At 45.4% G+C, this 21,074-nt stretch overlaps 1 protein-coding gene across 3 annotated transcripts in view; it reads right to left on the bottom strand.

The window, feature by feature from the left end:
* Nucleotides 1-21,074, bottom strand: part of LOC122946477 (unconventional myosin-If-like) — a 1,093,167-nt gene that overhangs the window by 191,410 nt on the left and 880,683 nt on the right. The gene's annotated exons all lie outside the window — the stretch shown is intronic.

The following is a 21,074-nucleotide window of genomic DNA, read 5'->3' as shown; positions in this document are numbered from 1 at the left end:
CCGCGCTTTCAGCCTATCGACTGTACGGACTCAAGTTAGACAGTCGGTGTGCTGAAAGTGGCTGGGAGGCCTATTTGCGGATTGACGAGGTGGCAAATCATAATGAGGTGGTTATTATGGGGGACTTCAACTACCCAGATATAGACTGGGAAACTGAAACTTGTATATCTCATAAAGGAAACAGGTTCTTGGCAATAACCAAAGACAATTACCTCTCCCAACTGGTTCAGGACCTGACTAGAGGGATGGCCATACTGGACTTAGTATTAACCAATAGGCCTGACAGAACAACAGACGTGCAGGTTGGGGGACACCTGGGAAATAGTGACCACAAAGTAATAACCTTCCAATTATCATTCAAGAGAGTGTTTCTACAGGGAGGAACAAAAATACCAAACTTCAAAAAAGCTAAATTTAGCCAACTAAGAGAGGCCATAGGCCTAACTAAATGGGATAAAGTCCTCACAAATAAAAATACAGCCACAAAATGGGATATCTTTAAAAGCATCCTAAAATCTCATTGTGAGAGGTACATACCGTATGGGAATAAAAGGTTAAGGAACAAAAAGAAACCAATGTGGATAAACAAAACTGTAAAGAAAGCAATAAATGACAAAAAGAAAGCATATAAAACACTAAAACAGGAAGGTAGCACGGAAGCACTGAAAAACTATAAGGAAAAAAATAGAACATGTAAAAAACAAATAAAAGCGGCCAAACTAGAGACTGAGAGATTAATTGCCAAAGAGAGTAAAACTAACCCTAAAATGTTCTTCAATTATATAAAGGGATTCTGTCACCTCCCCTAAGGCAAAAAACGATTTAAAACCAGCCATGCAGCACAGCTTACCTGGATTAGGCTGTGCTGTTCAATCTTGAAATCCGTCCAGCAATTAGTTCAAAAAACGAGTTTGATCAATGAGGAAATGCGTCCTGAAGGTGCCCAGAGGGGCGTTTTTTTCTTCTGAGAGAGCCCAGTCCCGCCCCTTTTTCAGTGCCCAGCCCGCCTTCCTTTTACTTCCTAACCGCCGCCCCCAGCCTGCCACAGCCTCCCCTTCCTCTCCTCCCCCTCCCTCTTGCCGAACGAAGTCTCGCACAGGCGCAGTACCCACTGAGGGCTGCGCCTGTGCGATCATCAGGAGACTGAGGGCGGCAGCTTCATCTTCGTCACTGGGCATGCGCCGAGCCCAGTGACGTCCGATGCTCGCTCTTCCCTCAGTCAGCAGGGAAGAGCGAGCATCGGACGTCACTGGGCTCGGCGCATGCCCAGTGACGAAGATGAAGCTGCCACCCTCAGTCTCCTGATGATCGCACAGGCGCAGCCCTCAGTGGGTACTGCGCCTGTGCGAGACTTCGTTCGGCGTGGGGGAGGAGAGGCAGGAGAGGCTGTGGCAGGCTGGGGGCGGCAGTTAGAAAATACAAGGAAGGCGGGCTGGGCACTGAAAGAGGGGCGGGACTGGGCTCTCTCAGAAGAAAAAAACGCCCCTCTGGGCACCTTCAGGACGCATTTCCTCATTGATCAAAGTCGTTTTTTGAACTAACTGCTGGACGGATTTCAAGATTGAACAGCACAGCCTAATCCAGGTAAGCTGTGCTGCATGGCTGGTTTTAAATCGTTTTTTGCCTTAGGGGAGGTGACAGAATCCCTATAAATGTTAAAAAGTATAAATCTGAAGGTGTCGGCCCGTTAAAGAGTAATGAGGGGGGAGTCGCAGAGAGCGACGAGGAGAAAGCAAAGCTGTTAAATATTTTTTTCTCCAATGTATTCACTGAGGAAAATAAACTGTCAGATGACATTCCGAATGTTGAAATAAATTCCCCATTAAAAGTGTCCTGTCTGACCCAGGAAGAAGTGCAACAGCGACTTAAAAAGATAAAAATAGACAAATCGCCAGGACCGGATGGCATACACCCTCGTATCCTAAGGGAATTAAGTAATGTCATGGCCAGACCCTTATTTCTGATAGTTGCAGATTCTATATTGACAGGGAATGTCCCACAGGATTGGCGCATGGCAAATGTGGTGCCAATATTCAAAAAGGGTCCAAAAACAGAGCCTGGAAACTATAGGCCGGTAAGTTTATCATCTGTTGTGGGTAAACTGTTTGAAGGTTTTCTGAGAGATGCTATGTTAGAGCATCTTAACGGAAATAAGCAAATAACGCCATATCAGCATGGCTTCGTGAGGGATCGGTCATGTCAAACAAATTTAATCAGTTTCTATGAGGAGGTAAGTTCTAGACTTGACAGCGGCGAATCAATGGATGTCGTGTATCTGGACTTCTCCAAAGCATTTGACACTGTACCACATAAAAGGTTAGTATATAAAATGAGAATGCTCGGACTGGGAGAAAACGTCTGTAAGTGGGTAAGTAACTGGCTCAATGATAGAAAACAGAGGGTTGTTATTAATGGTAAATACTCAGATTGGGTTACTGTCACTAGTGGAGTACCTCAGGGGTCAGTATTGGGCCCTATTCTCTTCAATATATTTATTAATGATCTTGTAGAAGGCTTGCATAGTAAAATATCAATTTTTGCAGATGACACTAAACTGTGTAAAGTAATTAACACTGAAGAGGACTACTACTGAAGAGGACTATACTACTACAAAGGGATCTGGATAGATTGGAGGCTTGGGCAGATAAGTGGCAGATGAGGTTTAACACTGACAAATGTAAAGTTATGCACATGGGAAGGAATAATGCAAGTCACCCGTACTTATTAAATGGTAAAACACTCAGTAACACTGACATGGAAAAAGATCTAGGAATTTTAATAAACAGCAAACTAAGCTGCAAAAAACAGTGTCAGGCAGCTGCTGCCAAGGCAAATAAGATAATGGGTTGCATCAAAAGGGGCATAGATGCCCGTGATGAGAACATAGTCCTACCACTTTACAAATCATTAGTCAGACCACACATGGAGTACTGTGTACAGTTCTGGGCTCCAGTGAGCAAAGCAGACATAGCAGAGCTGGAGAGGGTCCAGAGGAGGGCAACTAAAGTAATAACTGGAATGGGGCAACTACAGTACCCTGAAAGATGATCAAAATTAGGGTTATTCACTTTAGAAAAAAGACGACTGAGAGGAGATCTAATTAATATGTATAAATATATCAGGGGTCAGTACAGAGATCTATCCCGTCATCTATTTATTCCCAGGACGGTGACTGTGGCGAGGGGACATCCTATGCGTCTGGAGGAAAGAAGGTTTGTACACAAACATAGAAGAGGATTCTTTACGGTAAGAGCAGTGAGACTATGGAACTCTCTGCCTGAGGAGGTGGTGATGGTGAGTACAATAAAGGAATTCAAGAGGGGCCTGGATGTATTTCTGGAGTGTAATAGTATTACAGGATATAGCTACTAGAGAGATAACGTTGATCCAGGGATTTATTCTGATTGCCTGATTGGAGTCGGGAAGGAATTTTTATTCCCCTAAAGTGAGGAAATTGGCTTCTACCTCCCAGGTTTTTTTTGCCTTCCTCTGGATCAACTTGCAGGATGACAGGCCGAACTGGATGGACAAATGTCTTTTTTCGGCCTTATATACTATGTTACTATGTTACCACTAGGGGCGCTGTGACGGTTTCGTGACGTATTGTGGCTGCGGCGGTCGCAGTTCGTCACAGTTTCCATTACAAAAGCACCTCAAAATCACTTTATAACTGAATTGGTGCTTTAAAAAATGGTTTTGGAAATTTTGTTGAAAATTAGAAAAATTGCTTCTAAACTTCTAGGCCTTCTAACGTCCTAAAGAAATAAAATTACATTTACAAAATGATTCCAAAATAAAGCAGACATATGGGGAATGTTCATTGATAACTAGGGTTGAGCGAACTGCAAAGTTCGGGTACCCGGACACTAACCCGGACTTTTTCATTGAAGTTTGAGTTCGGTATTCAGGCAATTTTATTATTTTCTGTTATAAAATGGTTATAACGGAAAATAATAGCATTCTTAAGACACAATGCTAAATAAAATGGCCATGGAGGGGTTAAAAATAATTTAAAAAACTCACATCATCCACTTGATCGCGCAGCCTTGATCTCGCAGGTCTTCTTTCTTCAGGACCTGCGAAAGGACCTGCGATGACATCACCGCAGGTGCTGCTGAATGAAGAAAGAAGACCTGTGCAATCAAGGCTGCGCGAGCAAGTGGACAAGGTGAGTTGTTTTAAAATTATTTTTAACCTCTCCATGGCCATTTTATTTAGCATTCTGTCTTAAGAATGCTATTATTTTCCATTATAACCATGTTATAACTGAAAATAATAAAGTTCGGGTCCCAATTGACCTTTAACCTCCCTGACGGTATTCCCGAGCGTGACTCGGGGTTAATTTTCGCTGCCAGAAGCGGTAACCCCGAGTTACGCTCGGGGTAGATTGCAGAGGAAACCGCGGGTGTCCTTACCTAATCCCGGCGATCCGGCGATGTTCCCCGCTGTGATCGCCGGTGAGAGCCCCGGCGGATGTCTCATCTCTCTTCCTGGTTCCGCCTCTGTGAGCCGCAGTGCGTCACAGAGGCGGAACTGGGCGGGAGATTCAAAAAAAATACATTGTATATAAAAGTCAAACACACACACATAAAGTTAGGTGATACAATCCTGTCAGATTACACTATCACCTCAGATTTGACAGATTTGATCTGATCATTCTACACTGCCCTGACTGCCCTGGCTGTTTTTTCTAAGCAAAAAAAATATATATTTTAGCATCACCAAAGCGGGTTTGGATCAGATAAGTGACAGCGACAGCGACACAGAGCCCCTCGCAGAATTGAGCGACAGCGATAGCGATTCGTGGAAAGATTCATCATCCGACTCTGAACCTGACCAGAGAAGTGGCGACAGCGACGAATCTGCACTTGAGCTCAGTGAGGTGCGCTCTTGGTGCCCTATTGATTGCGGTATGGATGCAGTACCACTGCCAAGATTCCCGTTTACAGGATCGCCTGGGATGAAGGTAGACGTTGATCACAATGATCCTTTGGCGTACCTAAAATTATTTCTGACTGATGACGTCATTGAAAAGATTGTCACGGAGACAAACCGCTACAAAGAGCAGCAATCCACTACTCTGCACAGCAAGTTTTCCAGAACCAGAAAATGGGAACCAGTGAGTAAGGAGGACATATGGAAATTTCTGGGGCTAATACTTCTTCAGGGGGTGGTGGGGAAACCCCTGCAGAAATGGTACTGGACTACCAATAAATTGCTGGCAACCCCATTTTTTGGCACCATCATGTCCGAGTACCGATTTTCCCTCATAATGAAGAATTTACACTTCACCAACAATGAGGAATTTGACGAAGCCACACATCCAGCGCCAAAACTGAAGAAGATCTGGGAAGTATTCCAAATGATCATAACCAATTTCCAGCAGGCCTATGTGCCAGACAGAGACATCAGCATTGATGAAAGTCTGATGGCTTACAAAGGACGCCTCAGCTGGATTCAATACATCGCATCCAAGAGAGCGCGGTTTGGAGTAAAATATTATATGCTCTGCGAGTCTACAACTGGCTATATATGGAATTCCATCATATACACCGGCAAAGGAACACAATTCAACCCCAGGTACAGCGGCTATGGGATGGCAACGTCATCAGTCCTTTCACTGCTTGAACCATTGCTCAATCAGGGGTATTGTGTTACAACAGACAACTTTTACACGTCGCCTGAGCTGTACGAGTTTCTACTAAAAAACAAGACTGACGGATATGGAACCATTAGGGCCAAGCGACGTGGCCTGCCATGTATGTTTTCCAAGAAAAAACTGAAAACAGGAGAAATGGTGGCCTGGCAGAAAGGAAAGATGATGGCAATGCGTTGGCGTGACAAAAAAGACGTGTGCCTAATGAGTACAGTGCATAACACCTCCACTACCACGGTCCACACAAGAGGTGGGAAAGATGTCATAAAGCCACAACTTGTGATCGACTATAATAACACCATGGGAGGAGTCGATAGAGCCGATCAGGCGATGACATTCTATCCAGCTATGCGGAAGCAACAAAAAAAATACTACAAAGAAATATTCAGACATCTCCTGGAACAATGTCTGTGGAATGCCTATATACTGTACAAAGGAAAGAGTGACAAGCCTCTTGTTCAGGCCCCATGCACACGGCCGTTGTTCACAGCCGTGTGCGGGCCGTGGAACCGCGGCCTGGATCCCTCCTGAGAGCAGGAGCGCACGGCGTCACTGGTTGCTGTGACGCCGTGCGCTCCCTGCTGCCGGCACAGTACAGTAATACACTGGTCCGATCTATACCAGTGTATTACTGTATTGTGCCGGCAGCAGGGAGCGCACGGCGTCATAGCAACCAGTGACGCCGTGCGCTCCTGCTCTCAGGAGGGATCCAGGCCGCGGTTCCACGGCCCGCACACGGCTGTGAAACACGGCCGTGTGCATGGGGCCTCACTCTGACTTCATCTGGAAGGTGGCGGAGCAGATTTTTGTGAACTACCAAACGCCATCAGTGGCCGTGAACAGATCTGGACGTCGCGCTGTTGACGTTGTAAACCCAGAGAGGCTGACTGGTCGTCACTTTATGGATTACATCCCGCCAAGCGCAAAAAAGGCAGCACCTACAAGGATGTGTGTAGTTTGCTGCTCAAAGCGAGATGGAAATGGAAAAAAAATCCGAAAGGAAACCAGGTTCCATTGCCCTGATTGTGCAGTCCCATGCTTCATAATTTACCACACCCAGGATGTTGACAGAATTTTCTTTTGTTTGACAAATTTCATTATTAATTACATTACTGAATAAAATTATATTATTTATTAGATTATAACTCATGATTTTATTTTTTCGAACTTTATCACATCTGAGAGGTCTACTAGAGTCTTCTTTGGTCAGGTTTAAGTAAGTAATTACTAAGAATTGCAGGCCTACAATACATAACACCAAATTTCCATGCAAAAAAATGGTACCGCTTTTGGAACAAAATTCCTGACATAATCATACCGCCAGGGAGGTTAATGGGGTCCAGGGTCAAGTTCGGGTCCCGAAAGTTTGGCTGAGCCTGGCGAAACCGAACTTCCACAGGTTCGCTCATCCCTATTGATAACTATTTTATGAGTTATAAGTATTAAGCAATGTATTGCTGCATTTGCGGGAGGGGAGGCTGATTACAAGGCTAATTATACGCACCTGTGGGCCAGGCTGGCTGATTACTAGGCTATTTACAGGCACCTGTGGGCCCAGGCTGACGCTGAAACAGCTGATTTCACTACCTCTGACTCAACTCTAGGATACAGCAGCATGGTGTGGAGGCTCCTTACGGCTGGGCAACGGCAGAATGTCTCAGGAGGGCGCTGGTATTCATGGTAGGATCGGAGTTGTTTGCACGGGACCCACGCTGCGGTCCGTGACGTGTAGTGCTCTGGGATGAAGCAGAGTTTGGGCGCTAATGGTCGAACCATGGTTGTTTGTATTGTTTGTCTGGATATTCAGAGGCCTCGTGGGGCCATTGCATACAGTCATTGGGGTAGCAGGTGCTTAGAGTGGGCATGATTGTATGTATGTTTTCTGATACCTGGTTTACATGCGGGGCGCGTGTCTGCATTTGGCTCAAGCATGCGTGCTGGGCTTAAGTGATGGTAAATGTGGTTCAATGGTCGATTTAAAAAAAATAAAATAAAATAGTATATTTTGTCCAGCTTGTGGGGGGCTATTACATATGGTTATTGGTCTAAGCATGTCCCTAGAATAGGTATGGTCGCATGTTCTGATACCTGTTACATACGGGATGCGTGTCTCCAAGCTACGCACGCTGTGTTTAAGTGATGGTATTTTATTCATTTTGTTTTTGGAAGGGTCATGGATCAATGGGGGGAAAAAAAAAACTCCTGCAGCATCATGTGGAGGTTCGTTTGCGTCTGGGCAATGTCAGAAGGTGTGACGCGAGTGCTGGCATTCACGGTAGAATCGGACTTGGTTACCTTCAAAGCTACGTCACATTTTGTATACACCATTCTATACACCATTCACTACTAGAGCTGCGGTCATACGTCCGCTGTTGCATTACATTAATACTCTGCTCACTTTCAGATTGCATTCATACGGCTGCTTTATACCATGCTCCTCATACTCAGAGCTGTGCCCATACCATGTTTTTAGGCACCACTCACATCCAGAGATGCATTTACCCACTTGTTCTTACATCAGGTGTTATACTCTGCTTCCACTTAAAGCTGCATTTCTTTTCATTGCTACATAATGGTTACTCAGTATTCTTACTAGGGCTATCAGCATACCGCTCTTCCGATAAATATAGCTGCTTACGGTTCCTTCCCCGGTGGTTTGTTACATTCCTTAGGCCTACCTTTTTCTGTTTACTTGGGGGGGGGGAAGAAAGGAAAATAAAAAAATAATTGGTGGTGTTCTTTAGTCCTGGTTTGCATTCACTCAGACTGGTCTCCTTTACTTCTGGTTCGCATTCACTCAGATTGATCTCCCGCCCCAGTTAACCAAATAGCTCCCTAGCGGTCAGTGGGCCAATATGATGTTTTCACAGTTGTTAATTCGTTTGTCACGACAAGGGTCTTTTCTTAGCGAACTGCAGTGCCTCTGGCTCTTGTTGTTCTCCCATCTGTTTCAATTTCACGGTTTGCGGTTGATTTAATGTTTCGTTTATGCCAGTGGTTCGGATCTCTAATGTCTATGCATTTTCCATTAGGTTTTGGCTCACGTTTTAATTGCTTATTGTCACTGTAAGGTCATCCATGTCAGTGTCTTGGCTTCGGGGGCCCGATGACCATTCTTCATGTTGTTCGTTAGGAGTACAATATGGTTGTAGGCTGGTTAGCATCCTAGGTTTATTGTCTGAGAGGGTCATGGTTATGCGAGTCCCCCAAGTCATACTGGTGCTGCATAAGTGGTTTAAAAAAACAAACAAAAAAACAACATTTTTTATATAAATCCGCCATTAGAGTCTCGCACGCATGGCTTCTCCGTTTAAATTTTACACACATAACTCCGCCATTCGAGGCCGGCTGCATGGTCCCACAACAAGTAAGTTCCATGTCTTTTTCTGCCTTCGGACCCGCTTGCATGGCTCGGTCATCTGTGGCTCACAATACAATACTTGTGGTGGCTCTCACGCATGGCTTGTGCCATTAGAGTCTCACTCACGCTATTGTTTTCCCTGACTTTTATTTTCTAGGTTGTTGGGTTTTCATTGTTTTCTTTATAAGCAGTCATCCCAAGCCTGCCTTTGCGGACATCATCTTCTCCCAGGCATGCTTACTTCATCTACAAACTTGGGCCGAGGGTGTTGGTGTCCGGCCTAAGTCCTGGGTATCGGCAGTCTTCCAGTAGGAGGTACAGTAATAAGGCGCAGTTTACGAAGTCTGTCATGTCTTCAGACACAACAAGTCCTATCACGACTACAGGCGCAGTATACATAGTTTATCGCGACCTTACGCTTATTTTCTGTCACAACTGCAGGTATTATGTGTACGTACTGTCCTTATTACAGGCAACATTAGCTCGTTAATCGAAATAGCCATGTATTCCTGTGTATGGTTCCCCAGGCCTGGTGAGTTTACACATTTCACTTAATTTACTACTACAGTAAGACGGAAGACGCCATGTTCTAACTTTTGGGCCCTTAATAGAAAGTGTGGCCTGGGGAATAAGTAGAGGTAAGTATGTTGCCACCAGGAACGGTTGGTGCCCGATCAGGGCCCTTGGCGGATGAAGTTCATCTAGGCCTTCCAACAGATTCACCATTGTTTGTTTCAGTCTCCAGCTCTCAGGATTCAGACCTTCTCGTTATAGGGTCATATGTTAGTCAACATAGGAGTAAATCGTTCCTGGTTACCGGCCACTCTTTCAATAGCATCAGCATTTACCATCTCCAAGAATCCAAGAACGATGTGGCGGTGCACATGACAAAAAGGTAAGGTAGATGGAAGTCACTAATATATACGGTATATTCCGCACCTTCATCGTGAAAGATCTTTTCCCATATCATCACCATGACGGCCACAAGGAGATTGACCCATGACCTCTGTGGGGGCAGGAACAGAGAAGAGGTTAAATTGCCCCCTCCAACCACCACACCTCAGTGTTCCTGTCCCCACTGTGGCCAGGGTCAGAGAAGAGTCTCCCTGCGGTCGGCAGGGAGATGAAGATGGGAAATCGTATTCTTTTTTATTTTCTTCTTCTCCAGGAGGGTCTGAGGACGGTCTCCTGGTTACCTGAAGCTCATCGGAGCTCCCCCAGTCCGCCGGCGGCCGCGTGCTTATGCTGGGCTGGGGGGTATTGGGAGGACTCGCTCGGCTGGTCTGGAGCCTGCTCCCGCGCCGCAATCTTCCTCCTCCTCCTCCCCTGTGGGTCGGGCTGGTAGCGGCCGGCGTGTGCGCACGCCGACGTCGGTGACGTCACTTCCGGGTTCGGTCATGTGACGCAACCCGGAAGTAAAGCGCAGGAGGACAGAGCAGTTTGAATAAAAGGCGGGACGGCCATAGGAACGCTGATCTGAGGTCTGTGAGTACTGTGATTTCACTTCTACTTCAGAATATGTCAGGTCCTGAATTATAAACTGTTATGGAGCCTGATGCTCCCTCTCTGCCTCCTGTAAGTATCCCTCTGGGGGTCCGCTTTTTTTATGGCACTGTATTTTCTACTAGGCCTATTTCTGATACCTCTATTCCATATTTATTTTCAGGTTAAAGAGGCTCAAAAAAAAGGTTAAAAAACCTCCTTGCTGCATCTCTTGTGCTAAAAGACTGCCTGACGAATATGGAAAGAAGCTTTGTGAGGAGTATATTTCTGATGTGATCCAGCAGGAACAATCGGCCCTTATGGAGAATATCAGATCTGTGGTTCAGGAAGAAATTAGGGCAGCTAGAGTTGCTCCGTCTGATTCCCAGGGCGAGCCCTCTTGCAAGCGTCCGCGTTCTAGGATCATTACCTCTGGATCCGAGGATGCTGACGATAAAGCTTCTACTTCCGTGCAGTGGGAGGATGATCTCTCTCTCTGAAGAAGAAATCTACGAAAGTAATAGGAAATTTTATTTTTCCTCAGAAGAGATGGGTGACTTACTAAAGGCAGTCAGAGCGACAATGGGGATTCAAGAAACCCCTAGGTCCTTGTCCATTCAGGATGAAATGTTCGGGGGACTCAGAGTAAAAAAATCCAAGGTCTTCCCCATAAACAAACATATTAGAGAAATGATTTTGGAAGAATGGTCGGAACCAGAAAAACGACTTGGGATTTCCAAAGAATTTAAAAATCGACTATTGTTCGACCCCTCTCAGTCTAAATTGTTCGACGAGACCCCTAAAATAGATGTGCACGTGGTGAAAGTTAACAAAAAAACTGCCCTGCCGTTTGAGGATGCCGCTCAATTGAAGGATGCTATGGAACGGAAGGCAGACGCCCTTTTAAGAAAATCTTGGGAGGCCTCCATGTTTAACATTAAGACCAACATCGCAGCAACGTCTGTTGTTAGGTCTATGTACTTATGGTTAGGAGAGCTTGAGAACCACCTAAGCAGTAAGACCTCCAGGGAAGAAATCCTGCAGTCCATCCCGCTACTTAAATCAGCTACGGGATTCCTGGCAGATGCATCGGCTGAATCTATTAGATTCTGTGCTAAGGAGGCGGGGCTTTCCAATGCGGCTCGTCGGGCTTTGTGGATGAAGTCTTGGTCGGGCGATAGAATTTCTAAACAAAACTTAGTATCTATCCCCTTTTCAGGAGAGTATGTATTCGGGCCGGTCCTAGACAAGATTCTCAAGAAAGCGGCAGACAAGAAAAAGGGCTTCCCTGAGGAAAAGTCCTTTAGGAAGAACCAGTCCTTTCGGTCTTACGGTGGACAAAACAAGGCTGTTAGGGGGAAATGCAAGTCAGGCCGCTGGTCTTATCCCCCAATCTAAATTCGAAGACAAACAGTGACGCCATTGTAGGGGGGAGACTGAAGGATTTCCTAGGTCCATGGGCACTAACATCAAAAAATCCTTGGGCCTTGGATATCATTCGGCAGGGTTACAGGATTGAGTTCACCTCTCTCCCCCCTCCAAGATTCGTTGTCACAAAGATGCCTACCAGAGCCTTCAACCTAAATATTTTCCAAGGAGTCCAGGACTTGGTGAAGAAGGGTGCAGTAATCCCAGTTCCCACATCTCAAAGAGGTCGAGGGTACTATTCAACCCTATTTTTAGTAAGGAAGAAGGAAGGAGACTTCCGGACCATTATGAACTTGAAACAACTGAACAAGTTTATTCTTTACAGGAAGTTCAAGATGGAGTCTCTCAAATCCATAGTACCGCTGATAAAGCGAGGAGCATTTATGTGCTCGATCGAACTGAAGGACGCTTATCTGCATGTCCCCATTCACCCAGATCACCAGAGGTTTCTAAGATTTGCGATCCTAGACCCCTCCAATCGGCTTCTTCATTTCCAATTCATAGCGCTACCCTTCGGGATTTCAGCCGCTCCAAGGCTTTTCACCAAATTGGTGATAGAAATGATAGTCCCACTCAGACAGGAAGGGTTAAATATAGTGCCGTATCTGGACGACTTTCTAATTATAGCAGACTCAAAAGAACTCCTGCTGTCGGACTTGGAAATATTTCTGTCCCGTCTGTCTCAGCTGGGATGGATAGTGAATGAACCCAAGTCAATGTTAGTTCCATCCACGAAGGTGAGGTTCCTGGGAGTTACAGTAGACTCCGTAACTCAGTCAACCTTCCTACCACAGAGCAAGATCCTGTCCCTGGTAAACAAGGTGAGGCACTTCCAACTCCAGAAGAGATGCTCAGTGAGGGAAGCAATGAGCCTACTCGGCCTCCTAACCTCCTGTATACCTTCTGTCGAGTGGGCGCCGGGTCACTGTCGAGTGATACAGAACTGGCTATTGTCCCACTGGAACAAGAAGAAGGGCTCTCTGGATTCCAAGCTTCCAATCCCATGATCAGTAAAGAGATCTCTGTCATGGTGGATAAAGGAGAAGAATCTTTCCCAGGGAGTTCCATGGATCAAATAGTCTTCAATTACGATCTTCACGGATGCCAGACAATCCGGTTGGGCAGCGAAAATCGACAGAGCTTATTTCCAGGGAACGTGGAAACATCTGATATCTGCCCAATCTTCAAATTTCAGGGAGCTGTATGCCGTAAGAGAAGCTCTACTTTCCGCCAGACAGCTGATCAGAACGTGAAAGTCCTATCGGACAACATGACCGTGGTCTCCTACTTGAAACATCAGGGAGGTACTCGATCAAGGAGACTCCAGAGTATCTCAGAGGAAATTTTCTCCTTTGCAGAGAAAGAACTAAAATCCATCTCAGCAATGCACCTGAAGGGATCCCAGAATCTAGAAGCTGACTTTGAGCAGACAAGTGGTAGATCATACAGAGTGGTCACTGAATCCAGAGGTCTTCAATATGCTAACCCAGAGATGGGGGCTTCCTACAATAGATCTGTTCGCATCAAGGAAAATACGAAAGTACAAACATTCTGCTCCCTAAATACTGTAGATCATCCCTGGAGAATAGATGCCTTCTCCCTAAAATGGTGCTGGGATCTAGGATACGCATTCCCTCCATTGCCTCTCATCCCGAGGGTCATTCAGAAGATTCAGGAGGGAAGAACCACAGTAATATTGATCGCTCCGTTCTGGCCGAAGAGAAGTTGGTTCTCTCCTCTCTTGAAACTAGCAATAGACGAACCAGTGAGACTCCCACTCAGAGGGGACATCCTATACCAGGGTCCGTTGCTACATCCTCATCCGGAATTCCTGAAGCTCACGGCTTGGATCCTGAGGTCTCCCTTATAAAGTCTCAGGGCCTGTCAGACAAGGTTATAGCCACCTTGAGATGCTCTAGGAAAAAAGTAATGTCTGCGATATACCTGAAGATCTGGAAAAGGTTCTGTTCATAGTCAGGTGAAGAGAATCCAAATCTTGTAGGGCCTAACATTCAGAAAATTCTGGAATTTCTACAAAAAGGTCTGGACATAGGCCTCTCTCCATCCACCTTAAAGGTTCAAATTTCAGCATCAAGCGCCTTCTTTGATGCCGACCTGGCAGACCATAGATGGGTCAAGCGATTCATAAGAGCTGCCCGTAGACTTAGACCCACGCTAAGATCCTGCACCCCAACCTGGGACTTAAATTTAGTACTCAACAACCTTATGTGTTCCCCATTTGAGCCATTGAAGAGCTGTTCAATTAAATTGCTTTCATTCAAAACTGCTTTTCTTATAGCAATTACCTCTGCCAAGAGACTAGGAGAGATTCAAGCCCTCTCTATTAGGGAACCATACCTTACCATAACTGACGATAAGACTTAAATTAGACCCAGGTTTCCTGCCAATGGTAGCCTCAGACCGCAACATAGGCCAGGAGATCCTCCTTCCATCCTTTTTCAACAATCCCAAGGATCAGGAGGAAGAGAAATTTCATTACCTTGATGTTAGGCGTACAGTCCTTAGATACTTAGAAGCCACTAGGGACTTCAGGAAGTCTGACAGCCTGCTTGTCCAATTTGCTGGAAAAAATAAGAGATCCAGGGTCTCAAAATCCTCCATTGCAAGATGGATTAAAGACACCATTACCCTATGCTATAAGAATCAAAATCTGGATCCTCCTTCCAATATTAGAGCACACTCTACCAGAGCTGTCTCCACTACTTTTGCTGAAAGAGCAGGGGCCTCCCTGGAGGATATATGCAGGGCCGCCTCCTGGTCTAATATTCACACGTTTGTGAAACACTACCGCTTAGATTTGTCTGGATACTCTGGCCTCTCCTTTGGTCGGAAGGTTCTTCAGGCGGTTGCCACCACCCATAAAAAAATTTTTATAACTCTCCTTGTGGCCGTCATGGTGATGATATGGGAAAACCGGAATTAGACTTACCGGTAATTCAGTTTCCATGAAATCACCATGACGGCCCATATATTCCCTCCCCTTCTTTTGTTGAAATTTTTTCACCGGTATTTTCTGGTATGATGTTAATACTGGGAAATACTAATACACTTCTGGCACTTTATGTCTTTGGAACACTGAGGTGTGGTGGTGGGAGGGGGCAATTTAACCTCTTCTCTGTTCCTGCCCCCACAGAGGTCATGGGTCAATCTCCTTGTGGCCGTCATGGTGATTTCATGGAAACTGAATTACCGGTAAGTCTAATTCCGGTTTTCCGTTCAAAATCTGGTGTTGTAACGGTATGTATATATTACTCTAAACAAGGTCTGCTCTTTTTGGCCCCTTTAGGCTGCCCTACCACAGCAGTTATGGCATAACTCTACTGCTTGTTGTAGATGGGGTTTGATAGGGTAAGTTCACATTTCTGCTAGCCGATCCGACCACAAGTATTAAGCAATGCATTGCTGCATTTGTGGGAGGGGAGGCTGATTACAAGGCTAATTATACACACCTGTGGGCCAGGCTGGCTGATTACTAGGCTATTTACAGGCACCTGTGGGCCCAGGCTGACGCTGAAACAGCTGATTTCACCCACCCACTCCTTCGTACAGTCACTTCTTATTAGGGTGGCCCCCTTTAGGCTGCCCTACCACAGCACTTATGGCATAACTCTACTGCTTGTTGTAGATGGGGTTATATGGGGTAAGTTCACATTTCTGATAGCCGATCCGACCACAACTATCTGTCTTAAAAGTAGAGAAAATCAAATTTAGAAAATTGAGAATTTTTCCAAATTTTGGGTAAATTTTGGATTCTTTTATAAATAAAGGTGAATTACAAGGCTAATTATACACACCTGTGGGCCAGGCTGGCTGATTACTAGGCTATTTACAGGCACCTGTGGGCCCAGGCTGACGCTGAAACAGCTGATTTCACCCACCCACTCCTTCGTACAGTCACTTCTTATTAGGGTGGCCCCCTTTAGGCTGCCCTACCACAGCACTTATGGCATAACTCTACTGCTTGTTGTAGATGGGGTTAGATGGGGTAAGTTCACATTTCTGATAGCTGATCCGACCACAACTATCTGTCTTAAAAGTAGAGAAAATCAAATTTAGAAAATTGAGAATTTTTCCAAATTTTGGGTAAATTTTGGATTCTTTTATAAATAAAGGTGAAATATATATCGATTCAAATTTACCATTGTCATGAAGTAAAATGTGTCATGAGAAAACAATCCCAGAACGGCTTGGATAACAAAAAGCGTTCCAAAGTTATTAGCACACAAAGTGATGCATGTCAGATTTGCAAAAATCGGCCTGGGATTTAAGGTGAAAAGTGGCCAGATACTGAAAGGGTTAACCTTTTTTGAGATACTATGGCATAAGATGCAACAGTATACACCAAATAAGTGCCATTTTGGCACAAAATTCTGGCATAAAGAAAACCATCTTATTGGAGGGGAGGGAATCACATCGCACATATGTCCAGATTGGAGTCTAAAAGAATATTTGATTTGGATACCTTGATCCCAAGAGGCTTAAATGCCGAAATGGAATTATTTGGTTCTCTATAGATTCTGTGGTGGTGGTCTATCTGGGACATGATATCGGAGTCATGCTGTCTATCAGCACTCCGATCTTCCCTTCTTGTTATTGTACCACCCTGTTTCTACTTTCATGAATTTTCCCAAGGATTTTCCCTACATTGTCATCAATTAACGTCTCCATTGCATCTCTATTATAAGATCAAGTTGAAAAATGATATAAGATATGCATTTATATAGGGTAAGTTTTGTGCTTGAAATCGATGATGAGAATATAGTGATCTAGAGTTAGAGGAGACCTGACCATCGGTTCCTTAGTCTATGTAGAGTAAATCGATGCAATTTTTTTCAAAAAACGCATTAAAAAAATGCACAGATAACGCAGGTGCGGTTTATGCTGTCTGTATGCATTTTTTTATGTCTGTTATGTGTTTATGATCTGGGTCACTCTCCCAATTTTTAGATATATTTTCATTAAGCATACATTTTTTTATGTTTTCTGGATCTATTTGTGGTGTTTTTCCAACCACATACATGGATTTTAGATAACCACAAGTTAAAAGCCAGTATTAGAAGTAATAGGGCTTTTATAGTGTACAAGCCACCTATTTATGACCTCTCACTGTCCCAGCAATCATTGGTCCACAGCTTCTGTACTTTATAAAAGGAAGCTCTTTAATACTCACTGTTCAACCACTGAGGAAGGGGACGTTTTAACCCCGAAATGCGTTTGGTAATGAACAGTGAGAGATTCAAATAGAGCCGATACAGCCCTAATTTATACATCTGCTTTGCGGACATTCATGCTATTCCAGACTGATATTGGTGGATACAATTGCTGAATTCTAACGTCTAGTGTTTAGAACCCAGATCTTTTCTAGCTCCTCAATCACATGGGATGCTACGGGGAGAACTGCGGACCATGTGGGATGCTACGTAGGTCCTTGCAGTACAGAGGAATAACAATAATTTTCCAGTCCCTGGATGGCTCTAGTGGAGAGGATCCTTTGCAAGACGAAACAGCTTCCACTAACGAGGATTGGTAAAGTACCGTGTGCACTATATCCCCTTGCTGTATATAACTATACAGCAGAAAGGCCATTGATCCAGGTCTATCTAGTAAATAGGGACTGGTGTAACTGTTCATTGTCCTCCTGGTGGATAAAGAACATATAAGAACCAGTTATGTTTTAACCACCTATAGTTGGATAGAGGATTGTGTCCTTAAACACAGGAACACATTCTTTTCATCTGGACTGCCCTATCCAGCAATCCTGAAATATATGCACATTCGGCAATGGTTGCATATATATTTTATATCCTATTCTATTGCTTTTATTTTTTTTAAATTGTATATTTCTTTTGCATCATGTGTGGATAGAAGGCTTTACTATTTGTCCTACAGATCAATCAAACTATAATTTTAACTATTATGTGTACACATTGTGAATAAATTGTTGTAATTCTATGCATTTGTATTAGTCCATACATTGTCGGATATTGAGTGCCCCGCCATGTTTCTAAAAGCGTTAAGTGGCCTATTTCCTTATAGAAAGAAAACAATATACGAACTTCACTGGTGCATTTATTTGTAGCAAAAGCTTTTACTGGCCTATTTCAGTACAGAAAGAAAAATAAATACCTACTTCACTGGTGCATTTTCTGTTGTGAAAGCGTCTAGTGGCCTATTTCAGTACGAAAAGAAAAAATATTTTTGTTGTTTTTAGGGGTGTTTTATTTGCTTTTCATTTATTTAGTTCAGCTAAAACTATGTCAGACAGAGAAGTGCCAGGCCATGCAGAGGAGTGGCAAAGGCATAAATGTTTCTGGCGCAAGCAGAGGTCGCAGCAGAGTAAGGGGGCATGGCAGCAGGAGTTGCAGTGAGAGGCCTGAGCGCCCAGTTTCATTGAGTGGTCGTGTCTTGACCAGAAACCCAGCGCTTCTTGATTGGTTAAAACAGCCATCCACTTCATCCTAAGTGACATCAGACACCCCCAGCCAACAGTCAGTGGGTTCGTCAGACCCAACCCTTAGTTGGCATGGCCTGAGAGCAGGCCCTGTGCGCTCACCTGTCCTCAACTTGCCTCTGCCCTTTTCTGTTCCCTCACCGCGAGAAGTATTATATGCTGTAGGCTCAGCTCCACTTTTCAGCGGGGAAGAGCTACGAGAGGACAGTCAGAAGCTACTGCCCAGCCAAGAGCTGGAAGAGACATCCGCCGCTTCCTCCGCTAGGCGGGCAAGTAGTGATGAGCAGAGTGGTGTTGGAGGTAGTGTTGTGAGCGGTCAGGCTCCTGATCCAGAGACCGTTGAGGAGGACATCAGTAATGTGCAGACACTACTCGATGATGAAGCCAATTGCACTTGGGATCCGGGTGCAGAAGGGGCTTCATCATCATCATCAGGAGAAGAGGGTAACAGTTTGCCTGTGAGGCAGCGGATGAGCCAGCAAGGTGGTAGCATGCCTGGGAGTCAGCATGATGGCAGCAGTAGGAGGTCGGGAGCCAAACATGCCCGGGGTAGACCACCTGCTTCGCAGCAGCCTACCTGCCTGGGAAGTAATGGTGCAGGGGTTCATGGAGGCATTGGCGGTAGCAGTCAGTCTGTGCAGACTGTTGGGGGGTAAATCACCTACTCTGCGTTGTGACAGTTTTTGTTAAGCCACCGGAGGAGGTTAACATGGCCATATGTAGAATTTGTGGGCAGAAGGTGAAGCATGGCCAGGGTGCCAATGTTGACACCACATACCTGTGTCAACATATTCAGCATAAAGTAGCCTGGGAGAACCGTGGCTCCGATTTGGTGGTCCAGCCTGCTGCAGCAACCACTGCATCACTCAGTGGCACACACCCAGTTTCAGACAGTCAAGGCTCCACCACCTCAGCCGAAAGGAAATATCTGTCATTCCCATCTTCTGCTGGTCCAGATGCTCCTGCTCCTTCTTCTCGTCAGTCATTCCATCAGCAATCAATCACCGAAGCGATTGCAAAGAGACATCAGTATGCGTGCACGCATCCAACGACGCAGAAGCTGAACGTCTGTCCAATTTTCTGGTGCTGCAGTCCCTCCCTTTCCATGTGGTGAACTCTGCACCTTTCATAGAACTGATGGCTTGTCCCGAGCCAAGGTGAAGAATCCCAAGCTGTAAAGGATCTCCTGACACCCCAACTGCGTACCTCTGTTGATGGATGCTCCTAGTGCTTCCCGAGGACTCCAAGCACTCCACTCGACATAGATAACACCGCAGGAACCAGGAACAGCTCTTACAAGAGCTAGGAGTAATAGCCAGGAGAGTATACACGTATAGCAATCCCCACACACATGAGACGAGGCTCTATGTTGAATGTAAAACAAGAACTCTTCAATGGGTTATTTTTCAGCCTTTTAGGCAGGTCTCCTAGCAAGGGACACTCCCCCTGGGGCCCTTGTAGAAGACTGACAGTTTATATTTTAGCTAATCGCATGCATTTACAATATTGAAACCTTCCCAGCAATTGTACACAAAACCCCCTTCCCTCTGTCCACACTATGTCACCTTGCCAGTCTGTGGTATCCTCATGCTGCTGCCATCTCCAAACTATGCCACCTTGCCACTGTGTGGTATCCTGCTGCTGCTACTGCAATCTCCACACTATGTCACCTTGCCACTCTGTGGTATCCTGCTGCTGTCATCTCCACACTATGTTACCTTGCCACTCTGTGGTATCCTGCTGCTGTCATCTCCACACTATGTTACCTTGCCACTCTGTGGTCTCCTGATGCTATTGTTGCTACCATCTCCACACTATGTCACCTTGCCCCTCTATGGTCTGCTGATACTGCTGCTGCCAGCTCCACACTATGTCACCTTGCAACTCTTTGGTATCCTCCTGCTGCTGCTGTCATCTACACACTGTCAATTTGCGACTCTGTGCTATGCTGCTGCTGCTACTGCTACCTCCACACTATGTCACCTTGCCACTCTGTGGTATCCTGATGCTGTTGCCATCATCACACTTTGTCACATTGCCAATCTGTGACTTCCTGTTGCTGCTGCTGCCATTTTCACACTATGTCAACCTGCCACTCTGTGGTATCCTGATGCTGCTGCCATCTCCACACTATGTCACCTTGCCACTGTGTGGTACCCTGCTGCTGCTGCCATCTCCACACTATGTTACCTTGCCACTCTGTGGTGTCTTGATGCTATTGTTGTTGCCATCTCCACACTATATCACCTTGTCACTCTGTGGTCTTCTTATGCTGCTGCTACTGCTATCTCCACACTATGTCACCTTCCCACTCTATGGTATCCTAAAGCTGCTGCCATCTCCACACTATGTCAACTTTCCACTCTGTGGTATCCTGATGATGATGCTGCTACTACCGTCTCCACACAAAGTCACCTTGCCACTCTGTGGTATCCTGATGCTGCTGCTGCCATCTCCACACTATGTTACCTTGCCACTCTGTGGTCTGCTGATGCTGCTGCTGCCAGCTCCACACTATGTCACCTTGCAACTCTTTGGTATACTCTTGCTGCTGCCATCTCCACACTAAGTCACCTTGCCACTCTGTGGTATCCTGATGCTGCTGTTGCTACTGCCGTATCCACACTATGTTACCTTGTCACTCTGTGTCATCCTCCTGCTGCTGCCATCTCCAC

The sequence above is a fragment of the Bufo gargarizans genome, chromosome 1 (genome assembly GCF_014858855.1).
Source record: "Bufo gargarizans isolate SCDJY-AF-19 chromosome 1, ASM1485885v1, whole genome shotgun sequence".
In the NCBI taxonomy this organism is placed as follows: domain Eukaryota; kingdom Metazoa; phylum Chordata; class Amphibia; order Anura; family Bufonidae; genus Bufo; species Bufo gargarizans.
Note: the sequence above shows the minus strand (reverse complement) of the source record. Positions and strands in the feature narration are given on the sequence as shown.